Here is a 13,944-nt window from a genome sequence, read left to right on the forward strand (position 1 = left end):
GGTGGAAGAAGCATTATTGAAGGAGACTTCTTGAGGCTACATCGGTTCTTCAACTAACAAGGTTCCACTCATCTACAAAAGTTAATCTTTCGTCTTAAGGGCTATCTAGACGAAAGATCAATCTCGAGGGTTACTGAGATTGGACTTCAATCACGAGAAGCGGTGAATCGTGGGTTCTAGCGAGTAAGACTGAGAGGAACAAAGTCGTTTGGATCGACGGGTTGTTTTGTGAGTCAGTCTTGTAACTACTACTATTCTAGTGATTGGTTTTTGATCTGAGTTTGGATCCGTGGTTTTTTCCCGTTTGGGTTTTTCCACGTTAAAATCTTGGTGTTTATCTCTACTTTCGTTTTTAATGTTTCTTCCAACTTTTACTTAAGCGAACGAGCGAGATCATTGCCTAGTGTTTAGATACATACTTGTGTCTAGGGGTTTTTTCACCTTCCATCATCCATAGCACTTCCACCTCCACTTACTCACCAGTGCCACCCCAATATCGCCGATCCACCATCCTCCACCATCATCAAGGATCTCGTGCCTCCATCCACGGATCCAAAGACGGACTCCTTGATATTTGTCTATTAATTGGATGATATCTCAAGATCCCACCGTCTGATTCCCGACGGTTGCATCTTTCGAAATCTATTTTTAAAATTCCTTGTCAAATCCGGTCCAGATCTAAAAATCGGGATAGATCGAACCTTCGCCTAAAGGGGAGATAGCATCATTTTTTGAGATATTTTATATTAGTATCTTTTTAATATACACAAGCACTTTCATTTATCTAACAATTTTTTAAGTCTACATGAGATTTTTTTTCCAATTGAAAGCTCAAAAGAATCAAATATTATAATTAACCTTTCAAAAAAGAGAGAACAATGGTACTATTAATAGCAAAAGAAAAAGGGACAAATACTTATTTTACAATTTATTTCATATTAGGTACATAGTTAATTTATAAATTTCATAGTTAATTTATATATGTGATAATTCTTTATCACCCCTTAAACTATCATTATTTTATACCAATAATCCGTGAACCTTTTTTTGTACAAATAGCCCCCTAAACTTCATTTTGGTATATAATGACCCTCAAATGGAATAGGCTAAGTGAGATATTTCTGATAGTCCAAGAAGTTATTATTTACCAAAAAAGTTTAAAGGGTTATTATGAAAAATAGTAATAATTAAAAGTATGATACGAGGATTATCCCTTTATATATTTCACAGTTTTATTACAAATTTTATAGTTATATTATGAAATTTGCAGTTAGATCTCTTTTAGAATTATCACTATGATTAATTTTAAAATAATATTCGTAACAAATTGTTATTAAAGTTGGGATATGATATCGTTCTAATATGATATTGGATATATTATTAGATAGTTTTTAAGTAATTTTAAATAATGTAAGGGCAAATTAGTTTTCTTACAATCTAAACTATATTTTAATTATGATTAATTAGATTTAACTAACAGAATGATATTTTTGAAAGAAGCAAAATTTGGATGGTAATTATAATAGTTTAAAAGTTTTTAGTGGCAATTATGTAAATATCTCAAAAATATTTCGGCACAGTAGATCTCGAATAGCCATTTAGAGAAACAAAATCTAATGTTTCCAAAAATATTTGTTATTTCTTACCTTAAATATCGCATGCTAGATATCGCACGAACTTGGAAAGGATAGTCTTTTTACTAAGATCCTATGCACCACCATCATTATAATACATAATAATGTCCTCCTCCATTCCTTCTCGTTGTAATAGAAGGTAGAAGGAGAAGAAGAGGAAGACAACGACGAACTTTCTAGTATGGGAAAGATTTCTGGACCTCTGCTGGCTTTTGCGATCACACTGATCCTTTGCTTCTCTTTAGGCTCGGCGACGCGGTCGATCGAGAGAACGAGTGGTGAGCTTGCAATGCATGGAGAACAAGGATTTCAGTTTCCTATGCTCCCGAAGGTACCTACTCCGCCGTCGAGACCGTCGGGGCCTATACACCGGCCGTCGTCGTTTCCTATTCTCCCACGTTTATTTGTTCCTCCGTTGGCGCTGGCGCCGTTTGACATTACCTCTTGAGTTTCTCATGGTTGGGAGATAATAATAATAATAACAACAATAGCAATAATGATAAGTATTAACATATGTCGGGTTGGATCAACTCTATCATATTAAATTTTGAGATTAATGAGAGAGTTTGACTTCTGCATTCTTTAGTTTAAGATGCAATATTCTTTTTTCTTTTTGGATTCAAGAACTATAAGACTAATATGGGTTGAACAAATGATTAATCTTTCTTATATACAAAGATACTTAGGCTCCATTAAACTTTACTCAACATTCTAAACCGTTTAGTTTAGGCTTTAAATTGTATGAGTCACAGAGCTATTGTTCCAAACTAAATACCGTAGAGACATCGCTATAAGCTTTTATGTTGTCGAACTACTCCTCTCGAGTTATCAACTGAACCAAGCTACCAAATCACTAAATATTTTCTCAACAATAACTATTTAGGGTATAAGTCGACCCTACAACCTCCTTGGTTGAAAGGGGAGATACTTACCAATTTTTTAAGGTAAATTTATCATAAATGCCTACCATTTTTTGGGGCGATATCAAAAACGGCTATGAGTGACAAAAATAAAAATCTACTATGTTTTTGTTGCAAATTTACCTTCTTTAAATATCATAAATGCCACTTAAATCTTTTGACTCTTTTAGAATTATCACTATGATTAATTTTAACATAATATTCCTAACAGATTATTATTAAAGTTGGGATATGATATCATTGTAATATGATATATATATCATTGTAATATGATATTGGATATCATATTAGATAGTTTTAAAGTAATTTTAAATAATGTAAGGGTAAAATAGTTTTCTTATAATCTAAACTATATTTTAATTATGATTAGTTAGATTTAACTAAGAAGCAATAATTTGGATGGTAGTTATAATAGTTTAAAAGTTTTTAGTGGTAATTAGGCCTATACACCCGCCACCATCCGTTTCCTATGCTCCCACGTGTACTTGTTCCTCCCTCAGCGCCGTTTGACATTACCTCTTGAGTTTCTCATGGTCGGGGGATAATGATAACAACAATAACAACAACATCAATAATGATAAGTATTAAGAGATGTCGGGTTGGATCAACTCTATCATATTAAATTTTGAGATTACATGCAAGAGTTTGACTTCTGCATTAGTTTAAGATGCAATATTCTTTTTTCTTTTCTCTTTTAGGATTCAAGAGCGACAAGGCTAATATAGGCTAAACAAAGGGTTAATTTTTTTTATATATAAAGGCACTTAGGTTTCACCAAACTTTACTCAACATTCTAAGACGCCTAGTTTAGGCTTCAAGTCATGTGAGTCGCTGAGCTATTGCTCTAAACTAAACACCATAGAGACATCGCTATAAGCTGCCATGCTGTCGAACTACTCCTTCAAGCTCTATACTATCGAGTTATTAACCGAGCCAAGCTAAGCTATTAAGCCAACCCACCAAATCACTAATTATTTTCTCCACAATAACTATTTGGGATATAAGTCAACTCTATGACCTCCTTGGTGGAAGGGGGAGATACTTACCAATTTTTGATAGATAAATTTATCATAAATACCTACCAATTTTTGGGATGATATAAAAAACTGGATGTTCATTTCAGTGGCCAATTTTTTGTAACTTTATCACAAATACCCAGCAATTTGTTTATATTTATTATTCACGTCTTACCAAATGGAATATTTTACTAGACTAATAGTTTTCTTCACAGCAAGTTACCTTATAGATGAACTGAGATGACCTTAGTATTCTTGAGTAAGTTTCTTTTTTAAATCAAAATTAAAATAAAAGGATGCCATATCTTAAACTTAAATTAAGGGCATTTTAGATTTTTTTTTTTATTTTGGAAAGGAATAGTTACTTGCACTTAATACTAGGAGATAAAGTTCAATCTAAATTTGATTCTATATGTTATCAAATTTTAGTTTAAATCAATTAATATATATATATATATATATATATATATATATATATATATATATATAAGTAATTAAAAAACAATGGGGATAGAATTTAAATAAGATTGTTATCAAGTTAACTATAAAAGATATAAGTATCTTATTTATATATATTACACTCAGTTAAGGGTATGTATGTCTTTTGGTCTAGTAAATTACTAAGTATAGTTGAAGCTTCTCATGGCTTACCATGGATGAAGCTTCCCGTGGCTCACAACCGACTTTGGAAGGTGAGGAGATGGATGTACGTGGGAACCGTCTTACCAAGTGGAATCTGAATATGGTCGGCCAGAGGACAGCGCTTGCTAACCGAGGTTGCCGCAGTGGTCTACTCATACTTGTCGTGGTGCTGGGACGGCCTGATTTGACAGGTTCAATGAACCACCGAGTGAAACTCACAATGCGCTTCCTTTGGTCCGGCAAGTGCACAAGTGCAGGTTAGACATGATCAAATGGCCCAGCCCGCCCGTGTCCGGCCCGGTTTGGACCGGGCTAAGCCTGGCCAGGACTCGGTTTAGGCTCGGCCCGGCCCGAGCCTAAACTACCCATAGGCGGCACAGGCCAGCCCTTTGCCCACCCGAGCAGGCCCGAAAGTCCGCCCGTTCTGCTACAGTGGCCCGCCCGTCTACTACAGTACTTTGCCCGTTCTACTACAGTAATTTACCACTGCTACAGTAAAAAATATTTTGGTATTATACCGTTTTGCATTATTTTAAGCACACCTTTAAAAAATTTTAATTTATTTTAATTTTTTTAAATAGAGGAATATATATATATATATATATATTTAAAAAATAAGCTAATAGTTAAAAAAATTCTAAAAATAGCTAAAATATGGGTTGGGCCGAGTGATTGGTGGATTGGGCCGGGCTGGCCCGACCGGCTAGCCCGATCTCTCACGGGCCGACGGGCAGTAACGGGCTAGACTATTCTAGCCCGGCCCGAACCCGGCCCGGCCCAAGTGATTGGTGCGTCGGGCTATGAACAAATACTTAAGCCCGGTTGGCCCGAAAAGCCCAGCCCGAACCTAGCCCGGCTTGCCCGATGATTATGTCTAATGCAGGTGCAGGTGCAGACTTGCTTACCAATAACAAATGGTAAGGCTCCTTTGGTCCTGAAATATCCCTTTAAAAAATAGGGTGGGGTTTGGGCCAACCCAAACCCAGTTATCTATTGGGAAGCAGGGTGGGCCGCAGCCCAATATTAGTTTTTTATTTTATTTTATTTATATTAGCTATCCTTCCATAATTTTTCTTAATTATTTTTTTATTAACATAAATTTAGGATATACAGAACTAATGTTAGGAAGTTTAAATTTATTAATCCTTACATTTTTATTATTAATGCCTTTGATATTTATAACTAAGGATAATTCTAATTTTACCATCAATGACCAATTTACTTAATAAAAAATTATATTATTAATAGGGAAGAATAAATGCAAGACCAAGTCAAACTAATCGGGACCTAGAGAGTCAAACTTAATTTATGTAATAAGGCAGTTAGTTCTATAAATTCATCTTTTTTATGTATTATTTTTATTTTATAAATTATTAGATCTATTACCGTGCAAGAAGGATCTCGAGACTCGTGAGGAGCTTGATTGTTGAGGAGAGTTAGTTAGATTCTAGAGATATTTAGGCAAGTTAGATCTTATGTTAGTCTACGAGTAATGTAACTATTGTGATGATAATTATTTTATGCCATTATTGCTTACTTTTATATGCATGGGCAACTGCTACTTTAGTATTAGTTATTTACTACTTATGTAATAGAAGAAATGGCACCATATGCATGCATTATTATTAGTCTAGTCTTGACTAGACAGTGCCCTTCACTTATTTAGCTTAGGGTTAAGGGTGGAGTGTATTATATAGTATTATTTTATTAGCAGTTTACACTTGCGGTCGTTAGCTTGCCAAGCATTTAGGTGATTATACTGTCTTATTTGGAGAATATACTAGGATAATAGTAGAAAGGTATTTGTGAGGTATGGTTATAACTTTCATGGTTCCCGATGACTTAGGATTAGGGCGTCCATTGAGCTGTAGGCTATTTTTCTCTATATGCGATGATTTAGCTAAAAGTAATAATTATGCTATATGGGATGATTTACTAAAGCAGTGATGATGATAATGATGTTGGTGGGATATGAGCCTACAATTAATGTTTATAGTCTGATGGCCATAGATAATCGATCATATGCAGCATCGCCAGGCATGTACAGGCAATATTACCGTTAGATGACTATTCCTTCACGTTGTTATGTTTGCTATATGGATTATGACATTGTTGATATGATTTGTTATGTGTTACATTGCTCTTTAGAAAGATGATTATCAATTCGAATTGCTATTCTAGACAGAACTAAACATGAAACTTTCAAAGATAGTAGGGATTGATCTAACCATTGAAATGATCTGGGATTCAGATATGATGTTCCTCTAGAAATTCAAAATCCAACGCGACTAGAATCTCATCAATCAGGTAGGTAAATCAAAAGATATGAAAAAAATAATGACCAAACATCAGGAGATAGCAAAATGGACATGGATGATGGAAATTGTTGGTATGGTTAGGGTTAGGGAATGAAAGTGGATAATGACTATAGATGTTGGGGATAGTACCTTGAACAAGATGGGGAAGGAGAAGGGAGTTTCCAAATATGGCTGGTAGCTAGAGTGAGGAGGGAGAAGCGATGGAGGATTAACCTCGACTGTATAAGGAAGCTCAAGGTGGATACTAAAGGAGAGGAAGGAGGAGGGAGAAGGTTGGCTCAAGCCTAGATGCAAAATAGAAGTCCAATAATTAATAATCCCATAGTGGCTGCTATTCTACATAGTTTGAGGCTAGCAAATCATGCAAATACTATAAACAAACCCTAATATAAAACAACTTAATCGACGAGCATTTGAACGACAAAAAATAGTGCTTTGTATGTGTAAATGTTGTGCAAGCGTTCAAACGCTTTTCGACCACTTTCCAATGCACTAGCCAAAATTTTTCTTATTTTTATCTAAAACAATAACATAAAATGATCCAGTTTAAGACATGTTGGCATGTCCAATCCGTATTATAATAAAGAACCACAACGATCCACCATGCTTCCCTCACCTTGTCCTCAAGATGCAAAGTGAGAAAAATGGTCCATCAAGTTGTCCTCCAACACCCACATCGCTGCATCCTAGGCTGTCCTAGCCACTCCACTAGAACCTCCATCTTCATTTGCCTTTCGTGTCGATGTTGTCGCTTAACTAGGACTTGTAATGCTTCGTCTATCTCACGCTCCTCAATAAGCTCCGATAAGTCAGTTTCTATGGCTAGATCAAGTCCGATCCTAACTTTTAAAACTGAGACATGGAAGATTGGATGTACCCATGTCCCTTCAGGCAACTCTAAGCGATCAGCTATGAATCCAATACGCCCCAAAACCTTGTATCGGCCAAAGAACCGATAGGATAACTTCTAGTTTTGCATAGGCCGCAAAGTCACCTAGCAGTATGGTTGTGCTCGCACAAAGACCCATTCACCCACTACAAACTCGCACTCACGATATCCCTGGTCATAGACTTGTTTCATTCGGCATTAAGGTGCAACGATGTGCTCAGGAAGTCATCTCAATGTCCTATCCCAACCTATCAGCTCCAAGTTCGCCACTGACCTTTCTCTAACTACCAACCAATCATATGTCTGTAGCACGGGGGTCATCCGTCCATATACCACTACAAATGGAGTCATTCGACTGGTGTAGTGGTAGGTGGTAATATATGACCACTCCGCTCAATGTAAATACTGTACCACTCTCTCAATTGGTCCACCATGAAGCATCTCAAATACTACTCAATGCCTCAGTTGACTACCTTAATTTAATTGTCTATTTGTGGATGATAGGTTGAACTTAGTATCAACTATGTCCCCTGCAATCTGAAAAACTCTGCCTATAAGTTACTGATGAAAATGCGGTCCCTTTCGAAGACAATCATCCTCGACATCCCATTGAGCTTTGCGATGTCTCTCACAAATATTTCAGCAACTACCTTAGCTGAAATGGATGTGCTAGAGCCGAAAAGTGAGTATACTTGCTCATTTTGTCGACAACTACCAAAATTGCTGAGTACCCTTGGACCTTAAGCAGCCCTTCTATGAAATTCATCGATATGTCCTCCTAGATTTTCTTTGGAATTAGCAATCATTGAATCCAACCTAATACTCGTCAAAGCTACTATGCCTAATTTTTTAGATTTTTGGTCATAGATTGCTAGCTTTTGGAGCTCACTTTGAAGGGGAGTAGTTTAACTAGCTTGAGAGACTCCGTCTTTGCTTGTTGATAGATTTGGCACTCTTTAGCTTTATATTTACCTTCATCCTCATCCAAGAACAGCTTTGGGAAAGCCACTTATAGGTTCTCAACACCCTTTCATGGCCCGATATTGAAGTGTCATAGAAGTGCTCTAATAGCCGACAATAGGCCTCTAAGTCCACGAGCACGTGGATGTGTCCATGGTCCAAAATCAGCCCATTGCGTTCCTCAAGCTCCGGATGTTGTATTAAGTCAGATATGATCTCTTGTAACAGCTCAAAATAACCCTAGTCAGTTGTACCTACATGTCTTAGGTCCTCCAAAAATGAAAAGGTGGGAGTGAAGAAGGCTACATGCTCGGCCGGTGCCGGGTTGCGCGATAGAGCATCGGTAGACTAATTTTCTAGCCCACTCTTTTACATCATCTTGTAGTCGTATCCTATCTACTTGGGTACCCATTTCTACTATGTGGGAGTATGCACTCATTGTCCCCAAGAAGTATGAAAGGCTTTGCTAGTCTGTACAACTATCTCAATCTCTTGGACAAGGCTTTTTCAAGTATGCCACTAGTCTTCCTTCTTGCATTAGCACCACTCCTATACTTGCCCCTGATGCATCACACTCGATAATGATTTCCTAGAGAAGTCTGGCAAGGCAAGAATAGAGACTATGGACATAGCCGATTTGAGCTCCTCAAAGGCTGCTAAAGCCTTTTCTCCCCATAAGAACCCATCCTTCCTCAATAGAGCGGTGAACGAAGCTGCTCTCTTCCCATATCCAACAACAAAGCGATGGTAGTACCCCATCAAACTGAGAAAACCATGTAATTCACAAGCGATGTTCAGTTTTGACCACTCCACTATGCAACATATCTTCTTGGGCTTGTAGCATTACATGATTTGGAGCTTGAGCAATTAGACATTAAGGTTGCATTTATGTAGCAACTAGAAAGGTTTTGTAAGAAGGCAATGTGGGTCTAGTCTGTAATCTAAATAAATTATTGTAGGCTTGAAATAGGTGTTGGGACCTAGGTATCAAAGGAGCGAGTATGACCATTAATTGTGTATACTTGAAGTTCTTCGACGACGGATCATACTTAATCTTGGCTTTGTATGTTGATGACATGCTTCTAGTTGGGCCAAGATAGATGAGCTCAAGAGCCAATTGACAAAGCTTTTGATATGAAAGATCTTCAGCAGGTGAGCCAGATACTCAGAATTGAGATCTAGCGTGACAAGAAGCAAGGCACCTTCACACTATCACAAATGAGTTTTATTGAAAAGGTACACGCAAAGTTTGACATGGATAAATCAATGCCTATCAAGACTCCATTGGTGATCCAATTCAGGTTATCTTTCGAGGAGTGTCCAAAATCAAAAGAGAAACATAAATTGATGGAGAGATTTAGTGATCATTGGGCGAGTTGGGCCAGGCTTTTTGGGCAGACTGAGCTTAAATATTTGTTCACAGCATGATCGCTTGAGTCGGGCCGAGTTCGAGCTAGGCTAGAATTCTCTAGCCCGATATTGCCCACTAGCCTATTAGATATAGGACTTGAGTCAGGCTTAATGAGCCTAACATAACGAGTTGAATTTAAAAAATAGATCTTATTGGGTCAAACATAATGGCCATCTATAAAGGCATTTAATTATTTTTCATGGGAACATACATATATATTGATATATAATTTACTAAATATTTGATGTGGGACTAAAAAAACTATGAGAATATACATGCATCATGGGTAGGCGTAGCAAGTTGAGCTTTCGTGTCGGGTGTTGTACACCAGATGTAGACCGATCCGAACGTAAGATATAATAACTAAAAATAAAATAAAATAATAAATAGATAAATAAAGATAAATATATTTTAACGATAAGGATGATAATGTACTTATACTTAATAAGTATTAGAATCTTACTAGGAAATGGAAAAAAACTAAACCCTTATCTCTTTAGGATTTATCATCTTATATATATATATATATATATATATATATATATATATATATAATACTAGACAAAAGAAAAAATATAGAGAAGAAAAAACCCTAAACTTTAGAGAGAGAGAGTGCGGACTTCGGCAGTGGTGGACTATCACAAACTTTAGCGTGCGAAGCAAGGGAGTGCACCAAAGAAAGGAGGGAAGAAGAAGAAAGAAGAAAGGAGTAAGAAGGGAGAAGGAGGTTTAAAAAAAAAAGACAGGAGTCTGCACAGTACTGTAGCAGCAGCAGTAAAGCCAATAGAAGGGAAGAAAAAGGACGACTTGGTAACAGTGATTTTTAAAGAAAAATTTAAAATTAAAATTTGTTTGGATAAGCTTGAGAGGCAAGTTTTCTCATTCATATTTAGTTTTATTAATACAAAAAAATTAGTAGTAATTTTTTTATTAGATAAAATCTCTTTAAAGATGTTTGAATGTTTATGATCATTTCTATAGGTATATTTTGTTGGGTTATTAAAAATAGTGATAAGTTAGATATTCATGATTATATTTTATTGGTTCATGTAAATATTTAATTAGAAACTTATTTTTAGAATAATCTCTTTTAGATAATGAGACAGATTGGATTTTAGCTATTTACCATATTTTGTTTTCATATAAATAGGATTTAAAAGTTAAGCATGATATTAGAGTGTTGTATGAGTTTTAAATTATTTGATTCAAAATACATTGACATCTATGTATTATTTAATTTATATATAATGAATTCTTGATAAAAATTATGAATCTAGAAGTATATGATCATGATTTGATTTGGATTGAGTTAGTATGATTTATACTGGTGAAAGAGATATTTGTAACCCATTTTGAGAGATAAGTCCAGTAAAAAGATTCTTATAATTTATGTTGCGACGTGATATCAAGTGATTCTAGTGGGATTAGAGAAAAGATTCCAAAATTTTTATTTCGGTGACTCTAATCTTACTCAACGACTAGTGGAAAAGTCGATAGGGCATTATAGAGTACCTACTATGACCCTAGACAAATTGACTATTTAGAAAATTCTCGGGCGCCATCTGATGGTGACTAGGTAGTGCGATGAGGCCATAGGTCAAAATATCAATTAAAAAGAAAATATGACATTTTATCAATTTTGTCGGGTACTCAAGATATTAATTTCAACAGATATAGATTTTGTTTCGAGAGTGATTTATTCAGATTTGCAAGTTATTGCAATATTCATAATTCATGCATTTTGGAAATTTTTTGATTTATTTTGAGAAAATTATTATATATAATTTATCATTCCTTGTGCACTATATTATATTTATCATTTGTTGATTTTTCTGTCGTTAGATATATTCATAGATAGAGTGAGATTACTTGCTGAGTGTCGAGCTCATTAAATATTTATTTTTTTCAGTAGTGGATCTGAATAATTCAAAGTTGGACTCTAGAGACCAAGCTCGAGATTAAAATCCTCAACATTAGGAGTCTATGGATTAAATCTAGTTATTTAGATTTTCTTTTCATGTCAAGATTAGTAGTTGTTGAAACTTATGAATGATTTAGATATTATTTTAGATAAATTAATTTTTGAATTAAAATCTTTGACTTTATTCTAGTTATAATAAATTTTGCTTTGTTTAACTTCATGTCTCTTTGGGATTATTTTCTCGGGTTACATGGTTTGTCATATCTCCAGGTGATGTGTGATAGTTAATGATATCAGAGCCTAGGGTTTTAAATATAACCAATAGAGTCTTATGGAGGTTTGTCTCAGAGTCCAAAGTATTAAATTACTAAAAGAAGGAATATAGAGAGAATATATCATTTTTTAGCATAGAAAATAAATGTGTTATTATATTTATTGCTTGTTTGACTTTTTTCCTTTAGAGATGATGATGCCTCCTAGACTGCTAGCAATATTACTACCAATGAAAAGTTTGAGCTTGGCCTGAATCTAATAGATATACCCTTGCGGCAGATTATGTGCCAGTGGTTCCTAATAGCAATCCAGCACCTACTTCTACCCAAAATGAAATACCTAGAGGTCCTGCCACTAGTTCTATGCTTGCTAATAAGATACTTCATGTTTTTCAAGCTATAGCACAAACACTTGGTGATCAAGCTGTGTCTTCTGCTCAACCCACTAGGGTTAGGCCCTTCAGTGTGGGCGCGAATACTTCGTTTGATAAATTTCTCAAGACTTCACTACCATCCTTCAGAGTTTCCACTGAACTAGTTGAGGCAGAGGGTTGGCTTTTGAGAATGCAGAAGATTTTTGAGTGCCTACAATGCATAGATGAACAAAAAGTTTACTTTGCATCCTATATGTTTTAGGATTGTGCAGAGCACTAGTGGCATTCAGTGAAACGTCAATTTGAAGGAAAGGAAACTGAATTGAATTGGAACAAATTTTTAGAACTCTTTTATGATAAATATTATCCTTTTACTCTTCACAAGCAGAAGAAGTTTGCTGAATATGTCTGTAGCAGATTATAAGGCTAAGTTTGCTGAATTTTCTCGCTTTACTCCGCACCTGATTGAAAAAGAGGAAGATAAAGTGATGATTCTTAAGAATGGATTACGGTATGCTATTAAGGATCATGCTGTTTCTCATGAGTGCAAGACTTATGCTGAGTTGGTCAGTAAGGCGTTGATTATTGAAAGGTGTTTGAAGGAAGCTAAGTTGGAGAGAGAACAAGAGCAAGCCAAAGGGCAAAAACCCAATCCTAATCCAACCCAAGGCAGCCAAGCAAACCAATCAAGCAAGTCAAAGAGTATGTCAAACTATTTGAGTGGTGGCAATAGGAAGAAACCCCAAGGACCATGCCTAAGATGCATTCTATAGGAGTTGACTGTAATGGAGTACCGTGTATTTGTTTCAAGTGCGAAAAGACCAGTCATATTTCTTCTCATTGTCAGACACCATCAGGAGGGAGTTTAGCACCCCAAAACCATCAATATTAAACTCAAGGATCCACTACAAATCTTGGAGCACAAAGTTACAGATCACCAGCTACCTCTAAGCATCAGAAATCTTTAGTCAGCTTCGGGGCATCAAAACCAAGTCCTTAGGCTCAGGGGCGTGTTTATGCTTTGACTCAAGAGGATGTCAAGTACTCTCCTAATGTAGTTCAAGGTACACTTTGCATCTCTTCCATGCCATTAAAAGTACTTATTGATTCTGGAGCTACCCATTCTTTTGCTACACTTGCATTTATAAATAAGTTATATATCACACCTGAGCTTATGGATACTTGTCTAGTTGTTTCTACACTAATTGGGAGTACTATATGTTTAGACTATGTATGCAAATCCTACATGATGGAACTTGAGGGCAAGAGCCTTCCCATGGATCTTATGTCTCTAGAGATGAATGACTTTGATGTCATCCTTGGTATGGACTGGTTGGCTGCGCATCATGCAACAGTTGATTGTAGGCTAAAAAAAGTTATTTTTACTCTACTTGGCTAATCTAAACTTTTTATTTAGAAAGAGAAAATGTTCCCTCGAACAAGCATTATATCTGCACTGCATGCTAATAAATTACTTAAGAAAGGTTGTAAGGGCTACATAGCATCTATTGTAGACATGCAAAAATCAACACCAAGCATAGAAGACCTTTCGACCTTTCAATTGAGAGACTTCTGTGATGTTTTTCC

The sequence above is a fragment of the Typha latifolia genome, chromosome 9 (genome assembly GCF_019914945.1).
Source record: "Typha latifolia isolate L0001 chromosome 9, TyphaL0001v2, whole genome shotgun sequence".
Lineage (NCBI taxonomy): Eukaryota > Viridiplantae > Streptophyta > Magnoliopsida > Poales > Typhaceae > Typha > Typha latifolia.